This window comes from Kryptolebias marmoratus, linkage group LG3 (assembly GCF_001649575.2).
Source record: "Kryptolebias marmoratus isolate JLee-2015 linkage group LG3, ASM164957v2, whole genome shotgun sequence".
NCBI classification, from domain to species: Eukaryota; Metazoa; Chordata; class Actinopteri; order Cyprinodontiformes; family Rivulidae; genus Kryptolebias; species Kryptolebias marmoratus.
In genome coordinates, this window is record NC_051432.1 from 29,208,930 (window position 1) to 29,232,317 (window position 23,388).

Sequence of the window (23,388 nt, forward strand, 5' to 3'; positions counted from 1 at the left end):
GAAGCAAATGATGCTGCAATTTTTTTTCATGCCAAGATACTGTCAAAGAATAAAGATAGTTAAGAATGAAACTATCGAAGATGGCCTATTACATGGCTTTTTGCCAGCATTTCTTTAAATTATATGTCACACATGATATTTGTTTTTGTCTTATGTCAAATATTTCTGTTGCTTTAAACAACAATTTATTGGAAGGGGTTAATAAAGTACATGTTTTATTAAAGATGCCATAAATGAGTGATGAAAAGAACCCTGACAATGATAGTGGACTGTATGAGTGTCCTGAAAAGAGAAATAAAACAAGAATAGATATATTGTCTAACCAACTGATTCAGTAAACATTCAGTGTCTATCTTCCATAAAAACAACTGTCCTCCGTAAACCACTGATTATAAAATAAACTTCAGTGCAGAAAACATTAACAGGAAAAAAACATCCAACTGTTTGTAGAAATCTGTCTTTAAACGAGGATGTTAACTTGAGTCTGTGTTACTTTAAATGAAGACTTATTTCAGATCATTAAAGGGTTAATTTCTGCTTCAGGGTACTTTGTTATTTAATCATTGCTAAATAAATATAACTGTTTAAATCAGGTTCAGATCATTTAGAGTAATTATTTGGTTTCAAAATTCAGAATATTATTCAAACTTTTGAGTGTTTATTTTATTTTTGTTGTGCTAATTGATCATTGATCTTAATTGTTCGTTTGGGATTTTTATTTTGATTTATTTAATGTGAGGATCTGGGTTTGGCTCCGCCTTGTGGGCAGAGCCACTAATCATTCTTCCACAGGTGTTCCAGTTTCCCACTGATAAGACCAGCCAGTACTTAAGCAGCAGGCTGGGATCAGATCTTCGCTGGAGCATCGAACCTTCTGGGTTAGATTCTCCGCCTCAGCGTCTAACCTAATTTATGCTCCTTGTGTTAATCACGTTCTCTGTTTGTGCCTACGACTCAGGTTTCTTGCCACGCCACGACTACNTACTGGCTCGTAATCTGGAAACACTGGAATCGCACCTCTCCTTCTCGACGCCGCAACCTCCTTCAGAACCTGTAAGCAAACAAAGAGACTTTAAGAACCTAGCTACCATCTTGGAACCAGATTGTACCCGAGACTTACCCCGCTCTCCTTATCTTGCAGACTCCTCCAGACTCCGACCACTGTATAAAGCTGCACATGTAAATAAACTCACTTACCGTTATTCTCGTCTCCGTGTGTGGTTTTGGTTTCGCTCTCTGGACAGAAACACTCGAGTTCATGACATTTAATTTGTGTAATGAAATTCTAAAAGATAATTTGGTCTTCTTTCTGAAACAAATATTATGATGGAAAAGTCTCTGTGATGAACAAATCCAGCCTTCAGCTGTTCAGATCTGATAAATGATAAGGAATGAATAAATCAAGTAAAGTAAGGATTAAGTCCCTGTGAAGTGCAGTTAATCTGTTATTGTTCTGATACTCCTTTAACAACAGCTTACGTATTAACCAAGGTGTTGAAAGGTGTCACTCTTTATTCATCGTCCTTTATAGGCTGCATATAAATCTCCAGGAAACCTGATTTCTAACAGATCTTACTGTTTGTAGTCTGCTGCTCGTACAGTATATTAAACTTGTTATCCTGTGACTTATATCAGGAGACATGTTGAAAGTTTTAATGCTCAGGGGGCGTGGTCAAGTGGCAGATATATTTGCATCTGTTGGCTTCCAGTCAACAGCCATCTGTGTTTTAGAAATACTTCCTTGAGAGAAAAGTTCTGAAGGTTTCCTGTCCTTCCACTGCTCCTCATCAAAAGGAATCAGCTGTGGTGGTTCATCTGATTAGGATGCCTCCCTCTGGAGAAACCCCAGGGCAGAAAGAGAACTCACCGGAGGAATCATGTTTCTTCTCTGGTCTGGAAATGCACTGGGATCTCCCAGGAGGAGCTGGAGAGTGTTGCTGGGAAGAAAAATGGATGGATTTACCTTCTGGATCGGATGGATGCATGGATGCATGGATGGATGGGTGGATGGATTGATAGATGGATGGATGGGTGGGTGGATGAATGGAGGGAAGGATGGATGGATGGACAGACGGACGGATGGATGGATGGATGGATGGACGGACGGACGGACGGACGGATGGATGGATGGACAGACGGACAGACGGACAGACGGACGGATGGATGGATGGATGGATGGATGGATGGATGGAGGGAAGGATGGATGAATGGATGGATGGATGGAAGGACGGATGGATGGATGTGGATCATGATGTTCTTCTCTTCTATAAAAAGGCAGCCTGGTTTACCAAAGTGATGCTTGGTTTCCAGATAACAACCCGACCGTCTCAGCAGAACCTGATTCGTATCAAACCTGTGATTTCTTTTAATCTGAGGTAAACACAGGAGAAGAACATTATCTGAGCCCCACCAGCAGCAGAGGTCTCCCACAGCAGTGTCTTCTGTTATGTAGCTGCTCACTGAGTTCATTTTTAACATGTGAACAAATTCTTATTTTCCGTCTGCGTATTCATCAGTTGATTCATGCATGAGTCATCCTGCAGCGGTGGTATTAATGAGCTGAATTCAACCAGACTTGGTAATTGTGCAGTAGACATTGTTTATCCAAACAAAGAAAAAGACTCTCTGTTTGCATCCTCTTTAAGGCCTAATCACTATTTGTCATGTGTAATTACACTGTCAAGTGGCTCACTGACGATCCGGCCATCACAAAATTCCAAGCTTCACCCAAACATTTGAATCAATCCACCTCCAAATTATATGCCAGCTTTTGTCAGGACGATTCAGCTTGAAGAAAAATAAAAAAGCACAATTCTACTTTATATGCTAAAGATTTAGTCCAGGTAAGAATGCCTTATCTATATGCAAATTATAAGTTATCAACTTCAATAACTGTTGAACGAGGTGCCTCTAAACATGCTACTGCCTTCATTTGTCAGGCTGCCAGGGTGGCCCAGTTTTTAATGCAAAGCATTTAATCTTGAGGGAAATGGCAGCAAACACAGACAAATAGTCCGTCGAAGTAGGAGCGGATAGTTAACAACACACATCCCTGGCGATGATAATGAGTTTTGTTTGTGTTGCCCACTTCATCTTTTTAACAAATGATAAAAAAACAACTAGTCAAAAGGAAATGAGGAACACCTCTGTAATGCTAATTGAAGCAATTTCCCTGTGCAGCAGAGGGGAATTGTGCAGTTCAGGAAAAGAAGAGAAACTGTGTCCTTGAGAAGGATGCTGAGACGTGATGCTGTCCAACAATCATCTGCAATAAAAACAAAAGCGTTGGGTATGATTTTAGGGTAATGACTGTTATTTCTCCAAACCAATAAGTTCTGGTGATAGCACATTACCTTGTTTTTGTGTTTGGGTCTTATTTGGCTTCCAAACTCTTCTCCTGTTTAATTATCTTTTATCCAGGATGTCGTTCCTCCAGTCATGATCCTTAATTTATGGCTATAGGTGAGATTTGAAATATCTGGACTGGTGCCTGATGGATCAAATCCCAGGCAACAGATTGGTTCATATTTTCCAATCAAAGAGGTTTGCTCTCAGACTGCAGGTTTACTTGTGGTTCCTGGAGGTTATAAAAGTAGAACAGGAGGCAGAGCTTTCAGTTCTCAGGCTCCAACTTCCAGTTTCTGCCTGTGAGGATGACACCCTGTCTACTTAAGACCAGACTTAAGACTTTCCTTTTTAATAAATACTATAGTTATGGTTGGCTTGGGTTTCCTGAATTATCCCTTAGTTGTGCAGCTCTACATTTAGACTGCTGGAGGACAAACTGACCACATTTTTCCCTCTGCTGCGGTCTTTACTCTCTACATGTAGTCGTTGTTGTCATTAACCTGTGTTTGTCTTGCCATAGAAACTGCAGCTGGACCACTTCCTGTCTGTCTGTGTCTCTTTCCTGTCCTATCGACCCCCAGCTGACTAAGACAAAAGGCTGCTGATCCTGAGCCTGGTTCTGGTTCTGCTGGAGGACTTCCTGTTAAAAGGTAGTCTTTCTTTTCTCCTGTCACCAACATGCTGCTCAGGATGGGAGATTTTCACAAATCTGCTGGCTTCTTTAAATAACTTTTACTCACTGGAATCTCATACAAAATGTACTGAATCTGAATAAGTTATGCAATAATAATAATAATAATAATAATAATCCAAATCTGCGTATCTTGGCGAATGCCAAGATGAGTACAAAAACCATTCCTGGGTAAGTGATGACATAAGCTGCAGAGTAAGAATTGGCAGAAGTACAAACTGTCCTGAAACCCACTGATCAGTCTGGTTTAATGAGTTTCTTTGTTTCCACAGATACAAAACCAAGGATACTATAGATGAAGATCTAAAAATGTTTATTATAGATTGATCTTTTTGAAATGTTTGAGCAGTTGAAACACTGATGGTCTTGTCTGCTTAAAGACAGTTTGCTGCAGGAGTTTATTTAACATCAGTAAATTTAGGATTGCACACTTTCTCTGGTCTGCCTCTTAATTACAGTAATTTCTTTTGTTGGAGCTGAACACCTAAAATCCTTGTACATATGTTTTTTGTTATATTAATCATGGGAACGTCTGACATGATTTAACTGATCAGTAACTGGACTGAGAGCAGGTTGATTTTCCTGTTAGATGATGAAATGTAAAAACTCAGTTCTAAAGGTGTGACTGACTGAATTTATGAGTTCATAAGCTACAATTTTAGAATATTAGCCAGGGTTTAAAGCATTTTACCTCCAGGTTTCAGCTCTTAGCTGCATATGTCATTAAATGACCAGTTGATCATCAAGAGAAGTCAGTTTAAATGAAACCACTGAGACAAAAAAGAACCAACCGGTTTCAGCTTTAATAATCTCATATTTTAATATTAAATCTAAACCTAGTCCTCAGTTGCTTTTAAAACCTCTCTAATATTTGTTTAAATGTGATTTATTTTTATGTTACTTCAGTTTTCATGTGTCTGCAGGTGCATTTCTGGATGTTTCCATCGTTTTGTTTTCTGTGAACATGTCGGAGTTAATCATCTGAAAATGTTACTACAAGCTTGATGTAGTAACGCTTTTGCATGAGAGCACCTGAGAGGAGCAGATCTCCTTCTTTTAAAACATCCTTTCACCTTGTCTTGGACATAAAGGTTCTGTGTGAAGCTGCTCAGATACTCGCCAACACACGCCTGCTGAGAAGCGCCTGGCTGCCTTTTCTTCCATCTGTCTGCCTGCAGAAATCCCATCCATAAAGACAAATTGTCACAGGAATCCAAAAGAGGGAAAGTCTCTTTTTTCCCCCACTCTCTTTGAATGTCAGGGAGTTGCATATATCTAATACACTTGAAGGCAAAATTGTAGAGATCCAACGGGTCTGAGGCAGATGATTTAAGCCTTAGAAGCCCTGAAGAGCTCTAGTCCTTATCTGGTCTTCCTTCCCTCTGCAGACTGGCTGAACGTCTGGCTGCAGACACTCTTATCTCTGCCTTTCTGCATACCTTCTCCCTGCACTCATAAAACTGGCTCACAATTTATTTTTCTGCATGTTAACACTTTAATTTCAAAGGTGTGACATATCTGTTTGGGAAGAATCATATTTAGTGTCACTCTTGATATTGATTGCATCATCTACATATATGAGAGGTATACCAGTACGTCTAAAAGTTACAGTTCGGTATGCGTTTCGTACAGCAGTTAAAAGAAACAAATGCTGAGGTTTTTTTGTTTGATTGTTTTTAACAACCTTCTCAGAAACAGAAACAGAAAAACAAATCGCCCTCTGCAAATGTTGAGGCTCTAACAGGTCAAACAGTAAAGTCAGATTTGTCAGCTGATAACTTCCTCTTACACCGTCTTTTTCATCTAGTCTGAGCTGTAAATGGTGTCCTACAGAACTCCAGAACAGTTTCTTTCCTCAACTTCCACCATTTGGTCCTCTTCTCTGCCTTTACTTTTCCTCTTCATCACCTCAGCAGTCATCCTCCTCACCACCATCCGATGCTGTCTGCTACAACCCTACAGTCCACAATCTCCCTCAGGTTACCTCTTCCACACAGAATGGAGTCGACCAGAGTACTTCTCAGTGATATTTGTAGAGTGGGCTAACAGATATATAATAAAACACTGCAGTTTGGATTCCAACAACTGAAAAACCCAATCTGAAATAAAGAAAACCTGATATATATTGACATTATGTCCTTTTTCAGCACAAAGACAACCTTAAAACAAACCACCACCAAAAACCCGGCTCACACAGAGCCTCTGTCAGTTATCCAATACTTCATTCAACTATAATTATTTCAGATGATTTTCCCAGTCAAACAGCTTTACATAACACTGCACCACACTTTGACACAATTACTAATCACACTGATAAAATCAAATCAAACAAGACGTGGGATATTGGAAAGTGGAGGGTTTTTTTTTAAATGAGGCTTACCCAGCCTCTTCACTTCTGGTTTTCCCCCATAAGACATTAAGGAAAACGGGTCAGAAATAAAACAATAAAATAATAAATAAAAAAATAATCCACCTTGTTTGTGTTTATCCTGCTCACCATCATAACTATGTCAGTCTCTGCCAAACCACACCCCCGTAAACTCGCGCTGGAGGCATGTTATTGTCTGTCCACCCTGATTGGCTGAAGCCTGAGGCCGTGGGCGGACCCTGGGCTGAACTAAATTAGCCCAAATGAGCAGCAAACCGAGGGGGCGGGACAAGACGGCTGTCAATCAATCTGTACCTTAAAATTACATCCAATGATCGGGGCTGTGGAAAGTTAGCCATTTGGAAATCTCTAAGGTTTTCTCAGTACTGTTTGGCACCAGTTTTATTGTAAATTTCACAAAATGGGGTACAGTATTTTTAATTTGTGTTTATTAGGTATTTTAACATTTTTATTGTAAACACCAAGGATACCAGCCGTCCCTGGTACTCCTGCCTCCACCTCGAACTAATAATCATCAAATAAATATAACCTTCAGTGCCAGTTTGCATGTTTTTTTGTTGTTTTTTTGCTCTTAATTTCCAGTGATGTACAACTGTTGGTAGTAGAGACATAACTTATATATAAACATTTAATGTAAATTTGTATTGAACTTCCAATTTAACTATTTTGTCTGATTCTTTTTGGAATAAAAAGATCATTTCACCCCGTAGTCTTCAATTTAAAACACTTTTAGATAATCATTCACACAAATGAAGTTTTGCCATTACACAGCCCTTCTCAAATGTGGTAAGAGCTCATTTCCACAACAAAAATCAATAGCATAAAAAAGATAAATGCCTCAAAGCTGTGCAGCAGCTTAAACAATAATTTAGTTACAGCTGCTTCAAGTTCTCTGCATGCCTTCCACAATGGTTATTAACAAAGGTAGAGTTTATCATGCTGCAGCACCCTGCCACATCCAACACGCAGAGAAAATTGTGTTTGTGTAGCCATGTAACACACTAAATCACTGTAATTGCAGACACAGCTTGGACCACCTCACACACACACACACAGAGTTAAATTATATGAGATTAAAACATTTAAAAACATCTTTCCTTTTTTCTGTGTGAGACAAAAAAGAAAAATCTGTGGAGAAAATATGATTTATCACTCAAATGCTGAATTGAGTGAATTTCCCCAATTAAACTTCATTTTGACAGCTTGACTTAAATTTTAAGATGGCTAAACTGCACCATAATATATTACTTCTGTTCGGTTCTGTGCCTGAAGAAAATCCTACTCTTAGTTAGCCTTCCGGTAAGTTTATTTTAGTTTGGTATATCTGTTCAGTTTAAATCCTAGTTTAGTTTATGTTAGCTTATTATCAGTTTATTAAATCCTGGCATCTTAGTATCTATCTTATATCTTCCTCAGTTTATCTTTAGTATGATTTGGTCTGACTTGTGTTCCCAGCTTAGTTTTTCATCTGTTTAATCATTTAATTAATTTAGATTTTCTTAGTTCATGTTTAAGATAAGTTAAGTTTAGCTTTTTATATTATTGTGTTTTCATGTTACTTTTGCTGTATATTTTTGTGTTTTCATGCTGTGAAGCACTTTGAACCAGGTTGTTACTGAAACATTTCGATTCTATGAAACCAAAAATATTTTAAAAGTATAAAAGTTACAAATACTAAGATCCGTAGCAGCCATCTCCTGAATGAGCTGAACAGAAGCTGACGTAAATAAACCCCAAATATAATATGGAATAAACTATACATATGAAAGCATCATTACACAGTTATACATGTCTTTAATGAGGACACTGAAACTCCTAATCAATTGAATGAACAGAACACAGAAGAACTTGTAGCATGTGTACAAAAGATTTAGAAAATCAATGTATTAAACCCAAAGGAAGTTACAAAAAAAGCCTCTCCAGCCCATCAGAGGAAGAAAATATTCCTCATAGCTGTATTGATCTCTGGGGTAGGTTGTGGTTTGAAGATGTACTTGAAGATTAGACCAACAAATAACAACTCATCGTGCAGCTTTTACCTCCCTGTGGAGAGATGCTCCCCCAGGAATCAGATTTATTTATTGTGGTTTCAAAAAATATTAAAACTTGTAGGGATCTGGAGTTCTAGCCCCGCCTTGGGGCGGTTCCTCCAGTGTTCTTCTTCCACAGGTGATGCAGATTCAGGATAATGAGGACTGCCAGTACTTAAGCCTCCAGTTGAGACCAGACCTTCGCTGGAGCATCGAACCTCCTGGGTTAGACTCGCAGCCTCCGTTTCTAACCAGAGCCTTGACTAAGTATTGACTACGTTTTCTATGCACCTTGTTTTTAGATACCTGGCCACGTCACAGAACTTTGGACTCACGGATACTTACCTGGAACACCTGGATACTCACCTGGACGGGATTACTGGCTAGTCGAGTTCGGGATCACCTGAACGCTTCCTTCACCTCCTCCTCGCCGCTGGACTCCACCTGGACCTGTAAGACCAAAAGAACCACAATTAAGTTGTTCATGCAGTGCTCAGCTGACAGTAGGATTGGTGCCCGAGACTCACCCTGTTCCTCTTGCTTTCCAGATCCTACCACGATGCATGCACTGTACATATTCACCACTTTGTAAATAAACACACTTACCTTCAGTTGCTGTCTCCGTGTCTGGTTTTGGTCTCGCTCTCTGGACATATTACCCCGCGTTCTTGTCAAAACTCTTCTCCATCAGCAGCTTTTTCTTGTTTTGGAGGGAAGGAAAAATTTAAATCTAAAACACTGAGCTACAAAAAAAAAAGAAATTTAACTAAGCTTCTAAACCTAAAACAGACTTACTTTTTGTTTGTTGTACAAATAAAACATAAAATTTAGAATAAAACATACCAAATGGGAGGAATTAACCTTTCAGCACCAATTTTTATCTTTCTACTGCAGTCTCAGATTATTATGACCCACCATGTTAAAAGGTGGGGGATTATGAACAATAATTATCTGTGTATTTGTTTCTGTGTCTGTCTGTTAGTAAAATATTTCATGAATCAGATTTCTAAGAAACTTTCAGAAAGTAATCACTGGATGTACGTCTGCAACACAAAAATGGCTACAACTCAACCTTTTTTATTTTTTTACAGATAGTGAGTTAATCTTTGATGTGGAAGCAGAGAGTCATCCCCAATGCTCTCAAAGCACCAACAGATATACATTCCTTCAAGTAATGCTGGATTTTTGAGTTACATTTTCTTGTCATTGTTATGCTCCTCTGGAAATAAAGTAGTTTCATGTGAGAACACAAATGATTGCAGTATTTGCTCCGGACGTCTTGCTGAGTTTATGCAACCAACTACCAGGTAACAAGAGCAACAAATGAGGGTGTGAGACACACTTACAGCAAGGGAGTGTGCATATGATTTAAAACATCTTTCTGTACTGTTTATGTCTACAAAAAACTGGCTTTCCAGACCACTTGTATCCTATTCTGTCTCTTCTGTGCTGTTTACACACACACACGTTATGTCTCTCTATCTTTGCAGGGACTTTCCATTTGTGGTGAGGGTGGATTTCTGGGGATTGTGTGTTGGTGTTTGTGAGTACTTCCTGGTAGGCGTGGCCAGACGACTGATTGACGTCTCGTCAACTCGCCCTCCTCACCTGCAAGTGATCTGGCTAATGGCAAGGACAGGTGTATTTAAGGCGGTGGCAGAGACCAGACCAGTGCTGGAGCATTACCTGCTTGTGGTAAAGTCGCTGAGCCTCTGTACAAGAAAGATTTTGTTATCCCGAGTTTGACTAACTCTGTCTCGCTTTTGTGCCTCAGGAATTACCTTCTGCCCCGTGGATCCAGTCTGGTTTTCGTTTTCCCTGAGACCTCTGCTAACGCTCATACTACCTGCCTCCTGTGCCTGTCTGTCTGCTTCACAATATCATCTGGAAGGAATACTCACCACTGGAAGGATTCTCACCCTGGAACCCGAACTCACCACTGCCTGCTTCTCCAAGTGTTGGACCCGCTGCCCTGTCGTAAGAACTTTAAATACAAACCATCACTTAACATTCGTAGGTTCCTCGTGTTTTCACTCCGCCATACTTACCGTGTGTTTCGCTCTTTCAGATCCCGACGTTCATCCTGTAAATATTTCTCCTGCACTGTAAATAAATCACTTACCTGAACACTCTTGGTTTCCTGTGTCTGTCTGCTGCTGGACTGCTCAATAAATATTCTCTGGTTCCTGACACCATTGACTTCCATTCATTTCTACACCCTAACTAGTCTAACCCTAACCTTAGTCCTAAACCTAACCCCTAACCCAAAAACATTTCTCCTCGTGGGGACCAGGCTTTGGTCCCCACAAGGTAGTATATGTTAGGAAAATTGTCCCTACAATGTATCAAATACATGGCCACACACACACACACACACTACTTTGTACTTCCAGCAGTGGAAAATCTTAGTGCCAGAGTGGAGCAGGAGAATGTGACCAAAACAAACTCTAAGTTAAACCACTTAAAGGTTTTAAGGCTGATTGTAAATGTTTTTTTTTTTTTTGCAGAAAAAGAGAAAATACTATACTTTAACCTTTTTTGTTTTAGTTTTGCTTTCCTTTGTTCTGCATTTGTTCAAAGAAAAGGATGTCTTAGCAGACAACCAAGAAACACGTAACTTCTACTTTAGCAATCAATATGAATGCAGTTTTAAAGGTGTAGATTCAGGCAGAACATTCAGTTTACTTGGCCAATCAGTGCACGTTTATTTATGGAACATCCCATTACGTCACTCAAGAGTCTCTATTGAGCCAAGAGTCTAAAAAAGATCAGATAAATGCAGTTATATGGACTGTGAACAAGTCCTGAGATAAAACAATCAGACTCAGTCTCGGAGAGATTGTACTCTCTGATTAAAAACATCAATACTTGGTTGAATAGTTTCTATATTAAAGCTAAGAGATGAATCCACTGTTAAAACAAGCTCACATTTTCATATGGTTTACCAGTTTGTCTGGGTTTGAATGATGCATCTTCAATTTAGGGTTAAAAAAAAAGACTTTCATTGATTGGAGTCAAAACCAAACAATCATTGAGTAAAGGCCAGTATTGACCATTAATAAAGACAGCCCAATATCGTGTTTTCTGTTTATCTCGCTCAAAAGACTTCTGCACAAACACAACACATACCTATTCACCAACCGCCAAGGGCACAAAATCAATCTCAATGTTTGAACATGGGTCGGATGATTTCCCTGCTCTGAGAAGAACATGCGTCTTCAGAAATACCATAAACACAACACTCACATGACCATAACTGCAGTGCTAGCAGAAATGGGTTCATTTTACCTGCGACATCCCCTCTTCACTGTATGAATGGAGGCCCTGCGGGACTCAAGGTTACCCTCTATCACCGGGAAAAATCATTAAGGCAGGGCAGGGAGATGAATCTGCTACTCCCCGCCACCACCGCCAACCTTTTTATCGGTATTCTAATGATTGCACTGCACAACTGTTTTCACGGTGAGACCAGCTCCGTCAGTTCTCCTCAACCAGCTGTTCAGCACATTTATAACACAATAAAATATGCTTGGCAGCTCCCCTGGTGTTGCCCTTTTTTGCACAACATGCACTCATATATGGCATATCATAACTGGGGGGAAATGTCCATCAAAGGTGCTGATGTCTGTTTAGAATATTCTAATGTTGAAAAGGAAAACGTTCCAAGTGTGTTTTTAAAAATGGTATATAAATGCTAAATTGCCAAAAAAGAAAAAGTCCTGACTGAGCCTGTTCAGAGGTCTCAGATCAGTCTGAGTAATGTTCAGGGAAGAAACTCATTTTTCAGAGTTTATTGCATTCCTTAACTTGATCTTTTCTTCAGTATCAAAGCCTTTGCAATTATCGGGTCATTTGGATTTCCTTATAGCCAACTTGGCTGATGCCTAAAGTCTGAACTGTTGGCAAGTCATCCCTGATGCTTCCATTGATTATTGGGGCTGATAGGAACCAAGCCATTAGAGAGCTTGGTCCATAAGGGCAACATGCTGTTTGCTGTAGGCTTCAACACTGCAGCTGTCAGCTCCTCAGAAAAAAAAACATTTTGCCTCATCTGTCTTCTTTTTCTTTTAATTTATCTGTCCCCTCCTCCTATTAACAGCACCATTACTATCAGGTGTGTTAGTGTAATGTTTCAATTCTGTTTGGAAACAAGGAGAACCTCATCATATCTGAAGCAGAGTAAGAAGAGGCAGATTCAGGTCAGCTGCTGTGAGTGACAGATTTTAAAGGACGAGTTCAAAGCTGGACGTTCAAAAATTACGAAGAAACCAAAAGATGATTCAGTAGATTCAAATTCTAATATTTTTATTAATATCCTCTGGTTATTTGTTTTTAGAAAACAGAAAGTAGTTTTCTAATTGGTATGTTTTATCATTTTAAAGGTCAACATTTGTAGCATCCCAAATAGAATCATGATGTTGGTGATAATTAGGCGTCGCTGTCGTGAGAATCTGTGACCAGTAATTCAGAAAAGTATACTTTGAAAAGTTATGTAATCTATCTGACTGTTTAGTATTTTTTCAGTTAGCATATTTTAAACTTCTTTGTAAAGAAATGAATCACGTCTTTTGACGTAAATGATGAAACCATTTTGCTGCGTTATGTACCAAAGGGTTGAATCATTGGAAGGTTACAGCATGCTACAATGTAAGCACGGTGAGATGTCGACATGGACTAACTGTCTTCTTGTTTTTGTTCTTCCAGGTGACATCGCTGCTGTGGATCTGGGGTGGTCAGAAGCATGAGGCTGTGGTAATGCCTGAATATCTTCTGTCAGCCATGGTCTCACCCTCCATCTTCTGGATCTTCTTATTCTTGCTAGCTTCTCTCTGTGGCTCCATGCTGGTAAATCTCTGTCTGACAGTTTGTCTTCTGTCCTCATCTTCATGTAAAGTCCAGACCAAACCCACATAAGTAATTTGCACATCAGTTTCTTCCAGGTCCATGTTTTTGGACAAAAAGACAAGTAGAAAATGTTGGTACACAGACACAGAAGTCAAACTGTACCAAAACAAGACTCTGGGGACGATGTTGGTTCTCTTACATTTCCACATCCAGCAGCACAATATGAGCACATCAGCAAACATGAAACACAGGAGAGTGTTAGAAAGACTAAAATAAGGTTAGATAATTGCAGTACATTTACATGATACATCTGTCAAGAACACAAAGGAATACAACTCATACAACAGAAAGATGAGCAATGGAAAAGATTATTATACATAAAAGAATCCTGAGTACAAAACAATACCATGGCAGGGAAGATAGCACAGTGTAGCATGAGACTGTGTAAAGTTATTTATATATTTATATAAATACATGGAGAGAGACAAAGTACAATACTTTAAATAAAACATACATACAACATACAGATTTAAACTGATCTAAACCAGGCTCCACAACCGGACACTCATGGGTTGGACCATCTTCCATCCTCTCCAGTATCTAAAAGTGATGCTTTTCAAACTAAATGTGAGTCAACTCTTCGCTCTTTAAATTTTTTTTTTAATTATTGAAAAAAAACAGTGTTCTTCTGTATATTTAATTTATGCCCTTCAGAACATAAAAAGTAAAAAATGTATGTGGGTGTGAAATAAGATTAAAATTCATTATTTTACATTTTGCTATTATTTCCTATTTAATTGACATGAATTGATGAAATTAAGTATATATTTTGCCAACATAAAAATAGCAAAGTCAATTAAAAGAAACTAGATTCTGCCTTTTAAATCTTTAAATTAAATTTGGTTTAGCAGTAAACATTGTGCATTATGTACTTTTTAAATAAAGCCTGTATATGTGAGACTCAAACATGTGTGAGGTATCAGAAATTTTTTTATGCCTATTTTCTGTTTCATTATGTGGATCTAAACTTGTCTCAGAGTCACGGCCATATGGACTTTAGTTAGTTCATCGTAACCTGAATAACCTTTGGTCATACATTATTTCATACACTGTGTGAAGTATTCATGAAATTAGAATAAATAACACAGATGCACAGAAAACATTCCCATACTGGATGTAAATGAAAGTCAACTCCAGTCCGAGGCTCAGCAGCAGAGTGGGGTGGGGTTCGGGGCCTCGCTGATGGGATTCAGCAGCACTTCAGTTGTTCATCTCAGGAGTTGGTCCAGTGCACAGCTTCATTTGTAGCATCAACTGTCTGGATGCACAGCTTGTTAGCGGCTCCAGGCAAGCGAGATGCTGCAGTGCAGTGGGGACGCAAGCAGAGAAGCAACAGGCCCACCGGCACCGGCGGCCCAGCCTTAATGGTCATCACAGCAGACAGGTCGGACACTGGTTGGAGGGGGAGGGGGAGAGAAACAAAGAAGTGCAGAGACGCCAGTAGCAAGACGTGTCTTTGATGAGATTAAAAACAAAAATGAAAAAACAGACGTCCTGGGGTTTTCTGTCTGTCAAAATGCTGCAGTGTGCAGAAAAGGCTCGGAGATCTGTCAAACGAATGTGGGCTAAAGAATCATGAAAAGTCAGTGAAATGTTTCTGATCTGAGCCAAAGTCATCATGCATACCTACACTACCAAACGAATGGTATGATTTCCATAAATTTCATGTTCTTAAAGAAACCAATATATATATATTTAAGACGAGCGATTTCATGAATTGTCAGTGTTGTCATGGGACAAACGAAGTGCTTACCTTCTAAAATATTTAAAACTTGTAAAAGCAGATTATTTAAATGTTATATTAGATTTAGAGTTTTGCGTCAGACAGTTATAGAGTTCAGGAACACATGGTTTGCTTCAAACAGCTAAACATGTTTTTATATTTGATTTATTTAAAGTAGTGAACATTATGCTGAATGTAAGGCATCTTTCTGAACTTTGGTTCCAAATCACCACCTGACTGCTTTCCACTGCAGGTAACACACTGACTGATTCTAATTACTTCACACAAATAGATTACAAAATTAAATACAAACCTTGTTTTTGATAACATGTGTAAAACTGACCCATTCTCACATGTTGGAGGTAAACTGTGAGGTCGACTTTCTCCAGGCAGTCCAGCTTTTTGATCCAAAAGAGCAGCAATTAGATTAGTTATCATGATTTATACAACAGAGTTTAAATTAACAGGAAGATTTTAAAACAGAACAGCTTGAAGAGACAAAAACAAGTCTGTTAAGTTGTAATTAACATAAAGTGACTCAGTCTTAACAGCAGAATCAAACAGAGGAAAGTTTCTGTTTTCTGAGGATGCAGAAACAGAGACTAAAGCAGCATCTGTTAACAAAGTCCAACTGCATGACCCACTTAATGTCGAGGTCTTCTCCACCATGTTCTGCGTTCTCTGCACATAGAAGTTCATCTCTCATTACTTCCATCTGACCCAAACAAGACACTTGCCGCCCTGCTGCTGAAACTGGGCTCATTTCCTGACAGAGTGAAACTAAACACCAGGCTTTTCTGCAGGCTCTCCACTTTTAGAAAAGAATTTAAAAAAAAAAAACTAAAGTATCAGAGAAAGTGCTGTGACAAATCTGTAGGATCAGCCAATTAGAAAGGAAATAACAAAAAGAACCTCAGCTACCATCATGATGCTAAATGAAAAGTTGTAAATACGTCCCACCTGGAGCTGCTCGCAGCTTTCAGGTGGGGCCCAAAACAACAAGTTGCTCAAACAAATTAAGTCCTATTTAAAGCACCGAGACATGGAGAAGGTTTACCGTGGAGAAGGGAGAGGAGACGGAGCAGGAGGGAGAAGTAAAATGGAGCATCTCCCAGGGGAAAGTGCATTCGTATTCACAGGGAACAAAAGAAACAAAGATTTCTGAAGACATATAACAGCCATTAGGTACACAGAAAGTGGCTGTTGTTAATGAGAAAATCATTTTAGTTCACTGTGTGACTGCTCCTCAAAAATAAATGTGCAGATGGAAAAAAAACGGGTTACTTGAGGCTAAAACGTGCACAAAACAGATAATAACATAAATTACAATTTGCAAAAATTTGTCAATTCAGCTCATGTATTTAGCACCAATTCTCCACAAGTGATAAAAAAAATTCAGACTCAGATTTAAATCCATCTACAGTCAGTTCAGTTCTTATAAAAATTAATACATTCACTGTGAAATATCAAATCTAACGAAGCCATCAGGTCGTGAAAATATTTTTTACCATTTCCTAAATTCCTAAAAAACAGTTCAAATATCTGAAACATTTACAGGAATGTGTCTAAACTAAAACCGGAACATGTGCACGTGTTTTATTTTCCATTGATCTCCTGCAGCGGAGCTCTCCTCCGGATGTCTTTGTGGATCCTTGACCTGATTCTGATGATGGATTTCAGTCCAAGTTCTCTGGAATTTATTCATTCTGATGTCGTCAAAGGTGAGAAAAGGAAACAACAAAAAGTCAAACAAATGATAAAAACTTTATGAAAACAGTCTGTTTTACCTTTACATCTGATTTAAACACTGAACATGTCAGGATCTGGGTTTTTAATTCATGTTGTAAGAGCCTAAACTAAGTTTTGTGATGGTTACATGTATAATTTAAGTTATTTTCTTTTGTATGGAACTTGGTTTGAGATTAGCATTTTTATGTTTGTCCTGTGGGTGGCGCTGCGATGAAAAATATAGATCGTATGCATGTTGGAGTGAAGCCCAACAGTCTTTTGACCTCCGTTTACTTAGCTTATTCAGTTTACTAGTCATTTTGCTTGTCTGCATTTTTTGTACCTGTTTCATTTTGTTTAAGTAAACACTTAAACACAAGTCACGGAGGAGAATTACCTTTTTTTTTTACGGAAAAGAGCTAAGTTGGGAATTACGGGAGCGTCGGGCACAGGCTTCGCACCACAAGGACGTACATTTTTTCGTCAAAAGACTTGCTTCACATGGATTCTGGACTCTAAACAGACAGATTGGACGTTTTGGAAGCAAGAATGATGCCTGGAAGGAAGGAGAACGGAAAGCTGTAAGTGAGACTAGCCTTTGTTTATGGATAGCTGTTAGCTACAATCGCCGAATTGTGAGCTAATTGCTAAGTGCCGACAGGCGCAGTGGATTTTTGACTTTAACAACGTGTGGACAGTTTGCTCGTATGGATGAACAGGATATTGGAAAACGGACAGTAAAAATGACTGAAAAGGCTGTAGAAGAGCGCATAACCAAACAAATCCAAGCTCGTAGATACAAATTATCCCAGTTAACTACCATGAAACGAAAAATTGAGCAGTTAATGGAGGATGATGGAAATGCAGATGCGGTTAAAAATAACCTCTGTGTTGATTTCAGTAAACTGCAACAGGAGTTTTCGGACTTAAATGCAGGTTTAAGACAGTACATGACTGAGGAGGATTTTTTGGATGATCAAAGGAATTGGTTTGATCCTAAGATGGAGACAATCAATACGTTTTTCTGGAAATGTGAGGATTGGATGAAAGAGGTTTTAAAACGGGTTGAACTCGCTGAAACGTGTGATGAACAGGTGATACCTGAAGACAGTAGGTCAGCATTATCAAGGTCTACGAGACACAGCAGACACGGATCACAAAGAGGTAGCGTTTTTTCCACCTCTTCATCCGTCAGGATGAAGGCAGAAATGGAGCGTGCATCATTACAGGCTAAGGCAGCAGCTTTGCAGGCAAAGTTGGCAATTGAACGGGAAGAAGCAGATTGGCAAGCGCAGAAAAAATTTAGACTAGCTCAAGAAAAAGTACGAGAAGCAGAATTTGAAGCTGAACAGCAAAGAGTGGAAGCGTCTATAAAGGCTAAAAAGGAGATGCATGAAATGCACACTGCTTTGGCTGAGGCGGATGCAAAAATGGAAGTTTTGCAAAAATATGAAGGCACTCAAGAAGTTAAAAGTATTATAAGAACAGACGAAAGTGGGAGTAAAACAAAATCACATGCCAACGTATCACAACCGCTGCATAGTGTTTTACCCTCACACACTATGGGCCATGGTGTTCCACCCATGAAAGCACCCAGTTCTCCACACGCTATGAACACCACCCCCAATGATGGGCTAGTGATAGACAGTCTTTGCAAGGCAGTTTCTCAGCAAGCTACTGTAACCGAGTATCTTGTAAAGAATCACAAAGCATCACTGTTGCCTGACCTCACGATTCCAATATTCAAAGGAGATCCGTTGGAGTACAAATCCTTCATCAGAGCTATAGAGCATGGAATTGAAGGTCGTACTGACAGTAATTCAGATCGTCTTCAGTTTTTGTTGCAGTACACAGCAGGACAACCACATGAACTTGTAAAAAGCTGCCTTCACATGGAACCGTCAGTAGGTTACGCTCATGCTAGGCAGATGCTGAAGGACTTCTTCGGTGACGACTACAGAATAGCTGAAGCATATATCAGTGAAGTGTTGAGCTGGCAGACTATCAAGCCAGAAGATGGTACTGCTCTGCAATCCTTTGCTTTGTTTTTGACAAGCTGCTGCAATGCCATGGCAGATATTAGCTACATGGAAGATTTGGATAACACGACTAATATTAAGGCTCTGGTTAACAAACTTCCGTATAAGCTCAGAGAAACATGGAGAAAGAAGGCTTGTGACTTGCAAGAAAACACAAGGAAAAGAGTAAAATTTAAAGATTTTGTCGATTTTGTAAATAAGCAGGTTAAGTACATGCTTCATCCTCTATATGGAAATATTAAGGATTCAACAAGCGCAAAGGAACCTGCAAAACAGAAGTTAAAGGAGCAGCGTCCACAAACGACTCAACCAAAAAGGGTGTTCACTACAACTGTTTCTGTTCCTAAAGTTGAAAATAGAGATGATACAGACAGCTGCAAGCCGGAAAGACAAAGAACACAGACACCTCATCTAGATGCAAAGAGCAAACCTTGTGGATTTTGTAAAGGAGAACAACACACTCTTTCGTCATGCAGAAAACTGAAGAGTAAAACACATGCAGAGAAGATAGATTTCCTGAAAAGCAAGGGATTATGCTTTGGTTGTCTAAGACATGGTCACATGAGTAATGGCTGCAAGGAAAAGGCTCAGTGTCAAGAATGTTCACGGCTGCATCCTACACTGTTACACATTACTCCTAAAGAGTTGGGACAGGAAACAACAAGGGAAAGTTGTGAAAGACAAACAATATCAAGCGCTCTTGTTCAGATGAGTGAAAACTTTGGAGTCACTGGGGCCGGTAAGGAAGATTGTGTTCTGTCAATTATTCCGGTACGTGTTAAGTCACAAAAAGGAACTGAAGAAGTAACTACTTATGCCTTTTTGGATCCAGGTAGTTCTGCCACTTTCGCCACAAACTCACTCATAAATCAGCTGTGTATTACGGGGCGTAATACCAACATCTTACTGCGTACAATGGGAAAGGAAGCCTATGTGAATACTTCTGTAGTAAATGGGTTGGAAATAAGTAACCTAGATGGTGACCAGTATATACAGCTTCCAGAAGTATTTTCCCAGGAAACTATTCCAGTGGCAAAGGAGAATATTCCTTGTCAGGAGGATGTTAACATCTGGCCACATCTGAAAGATGTAAGGCTTCCTACCATCAAAGCTGAAGTTGGCCTGCTCATTGGAGCGAACGTTCCAAAGGCAATGGAACCACTGCAGATAATCAGCAGTGTAGGAAATGGACCTTATAGTGTGAGGACCAGATTGGGGTGGACAATAAATGGACCGCTCAGAGGTGGAAGTGCTTTTGTGGATGAAAGCAAACCTACAGAAGTGACTGCTAACAGAATCTCTGTTGCCAAGTTAGAAGAACTTTGGCAGCTTCAGTTTAAACTGGATTTTCCTGACATTGGACAAAGTGAAGACACAGAAATGTCTAAAGAAGATCATAGGTTCATCGAGATGGTGTCACAGTCCTCAGTGCTTGTTGATGGGCATTATACCATTTGTCTTCCCATGAGAAACAAGTCTCTGTCGTTGCCAAACAATCGATGCATTGCAGAGCAACGTGCGTTCAATTTACGAAAACGGTTTTCTAAAGATGCCAAGTTTTATGAGGAATATGTAGCATTCATTCAAAAGGGACATGCTGTGAAGCTTCACGAAGCTGAGTGTGAGTCTGCAGATGGAAAAATTTGGTATCTGCCTCACCATGGAGTCAGACATCCTGTAAAGCAAAAGCTTCGTGTTGTTTTTGATTGTGCTGCGAGTTTTCGGGGAACATCACTGAACCAGCAGCTTCTACAAGGACCAGACTTGACAAGCTCTCTACTGGGAGTGCTTACGCGCTTTCGACAGGAGGAAGTGGCATTTATGGCTGACATAGAAGCCATGTTCTATCAGGTTAAAGTCAGTAACGAAGACACAAATCTGCTCCGATTTCTCTGGTGGCCTGATGGCAATTATAAGCGGGAGCTCGTAGAACATAAGATGTTGGTTCACATCTTTGGAGCCACCTCATCGCCAAGCATTGCAACATTTGCACTTCAAAAATGTGCAGCAGATTTTGAGAAAGAGTTTGGCTACGAAGTGGCACAGACAGTCAGGAAGAATTTTTATGTGGACGATTGTCTTAAATCTACGGCCGATGAAGACACTGCAGTGACTCTTTGCAACAATTTGAGATGCATGCTGGCAAAGGGTGGATTTCGACTAACGAAATGGTCTAGCAACAACAAGAAGTTGCTAAACTCAATTCCCGAAGAGGAAAAGGCTCCAGGTTTTCAGGACTTGGACTTAAATCAGGACAACTTGCCAATGGAGAGGGCATTAGGTATTCAATGGTGTGCTGAAACTGATCAGTTTAAATTCAAAATCAACATCAAAAACAAACCACACACAAGAAGAGGCCTCCTGTCCCTGATTAGTTCAGTCTTTGATCCTTTGGGATTCATTGCTCCTGTGGTGTAGCCTGTCAAAAGGATCTTACAGAGTTTGTGCAGAGAAAAATATGGATGGGATGACATTCTCCCAGAGAACATTGTACAAAGTTTTAAACAGTGGTCTGAAAGTTTGCAGCTTCTTCAGGATTTTGGAGTATCCAGATGTGTTAAAGCAAAACAGTTTGGTGCTCCAGTCTTTGCCCAGCTGCATCACTTTGCTGATGCTAGTGAGGATGGTTACGGAACAGCAAGTTATCTGCTTATGCGCAATGACAAAGGGGAAGCTCAATGCGCTTTAATGATGGCAAAGGCAAGGATTGCTCCAGTTAAGACGCCAACAATTCCAAGAATGGAACTGACTGCAGCCACAGTGGCAGTTAAAATGGACAAGCTTCTCAGGAATGGGCTGGAATTGGAGCTTAAGGACTCTGTGTTTTGGACCGATAGCACAGCAGTGCTAAAATACTTAAATAGTGAAAGCGCGAGGTTCAAGACGTTTATTGCTAATAGAGTCACAAAAATCATTGAGAACACTAAAACATCGCAATGGAAGTATGTCAATAGCACTCTTAACCCAGCTGATCATCTGTCCAGAGGACTCGGTGTCGAGATGTTTTTGAAATGCAAAAACTGGCTGTCAGGCCCAGGATTCTTACTCAGCCCTGAAGATCAGTGGCCCAGGAACCCAGATCCTATGATGGTTGACTTGGATGACCCAGAGGTCAAAAGGGTCACTTCAGCACACATGACCATGGTTCAAAAACAGCCGGATGCAACAGAGCAGCTGATGAAGCATTTCTCCTCTTGGATAAAGTTAAAGCGAGCTGTTGCATGGTTTCTGAAATTGAAAGATCTTCTCAGAGAGCTGACAGCTAGCCGTAAGCAACAAAACGGATTTAATAAGAAGAGGAGGAATTCTTCAGTTTTCACAAGAACTGGCAAAGAAAGGCAGTTAACCTGTGAAGATTTAAAGAAAGCCGAAACAGAAATCGTGAAACACTGCCAAAGAAAGGAGTTTAGTGAGGACTTAGCATCGCTAAAGGAACATCATAAAGTGAAAAGGTGCAGCTCACTATACAAGCTTAATCCACTTTTGCAGGAGGGCATCATTCGTGTTGGAGGAAGGTTGAGTCGGGCAGCTTTGCCACATGATTCTAAGCAACAAGCTATTCTGTCTAAAGATTCCCACATCACTAAACTTGTGCTAGGAGACATTCATAACAAGACAGGTCACGCTGGGAGGAACCATATGTTGGCTGAATTACGTCAGAGATTTTGGATTCCTGGTGCAAATGGAGCCATCCGAAAGTTTTTGTCTAAGTGTGTCACGTGCAGAAGATTGCATAGTACACCTAGCAGCCAGCTCATGGCTGATCTGCCAAGATGTCGAGTCCAACCCGATGACCCACCATTCACAAGAGTAGGGGTTGATTATTTTGGACCATTCCTGTTGAAAAGAGGAAGAGGACAAATAAAAAGATATGGTGTTATTTTTACATGACTCGCCATACGAGCCATACATTTGGAAGTTGCGCCGTCACTCGATACGGATGCATGCCTCAATACTATAAGGAGATTCATGGCAAGAAGAGGGCAAGTTAAGGAGTTATATTCCGACAACGGAACAAACTTTCGATCAGCTGATTTGGAGTTGAAGAAGTCTATCAAAGAATGGAACGCAAGTAAGATCACGAAGACGCTGCAACAAAAGGGTGTCCAGTGGTACTTCAATCCTCCAGCAGGTTCCCACTTTGGAGGAAGCTGGGAGCGTCTGATTCGCTCAGTGAGAAAGATTCTGAACACCACTGTTAAGGAGCAGATGTTGGATGAAGATGGGCTTCACACTTTACTGTGTGAGGCCGAAGCAATTATCAACAGTAGACCCATAACAACAACATCTTCGGATCTGAATGATTTAGAAGCGTTAACACCTAATCATCTGCTTTTGCTCAAGGCCAAGCCTGATCTACCACCTGGAGTGTTCAACAAAGATGACCAGTATGCTAAGCGCAGATGGCGACAGATTCAGTATATTGCTGATGTCTTCTGGAAACGATGGTGTAAGGAATACCTCACTCAACTCCAAGAGCGACAGCGATGGCCCACATCCGGAAGAAACTTGCATGTTAATGATGTTGTGCTCAT

General features: G+C 40.0%; 1 long non-coding RNA gene across 1 annotated transcript; it reads left to right on the plus strand.

Annotated features, from left to right (window-relative positions):
• Positions 1-988: 988 nt before the first annotated feature.
• LOC119616924 lies at positions 989-1,203 on the plus strand. Its single transcript, XR_005233017.1, has 2 exons — positions 989-1,053; positions 1,142-1,203. It is a non-coding gene; the product is annotated as an uncharacterized LOC119616924 (long non-coding RNA).
• Positions 1,204-23,388: the final 22,185 nt, after the last annotated feature.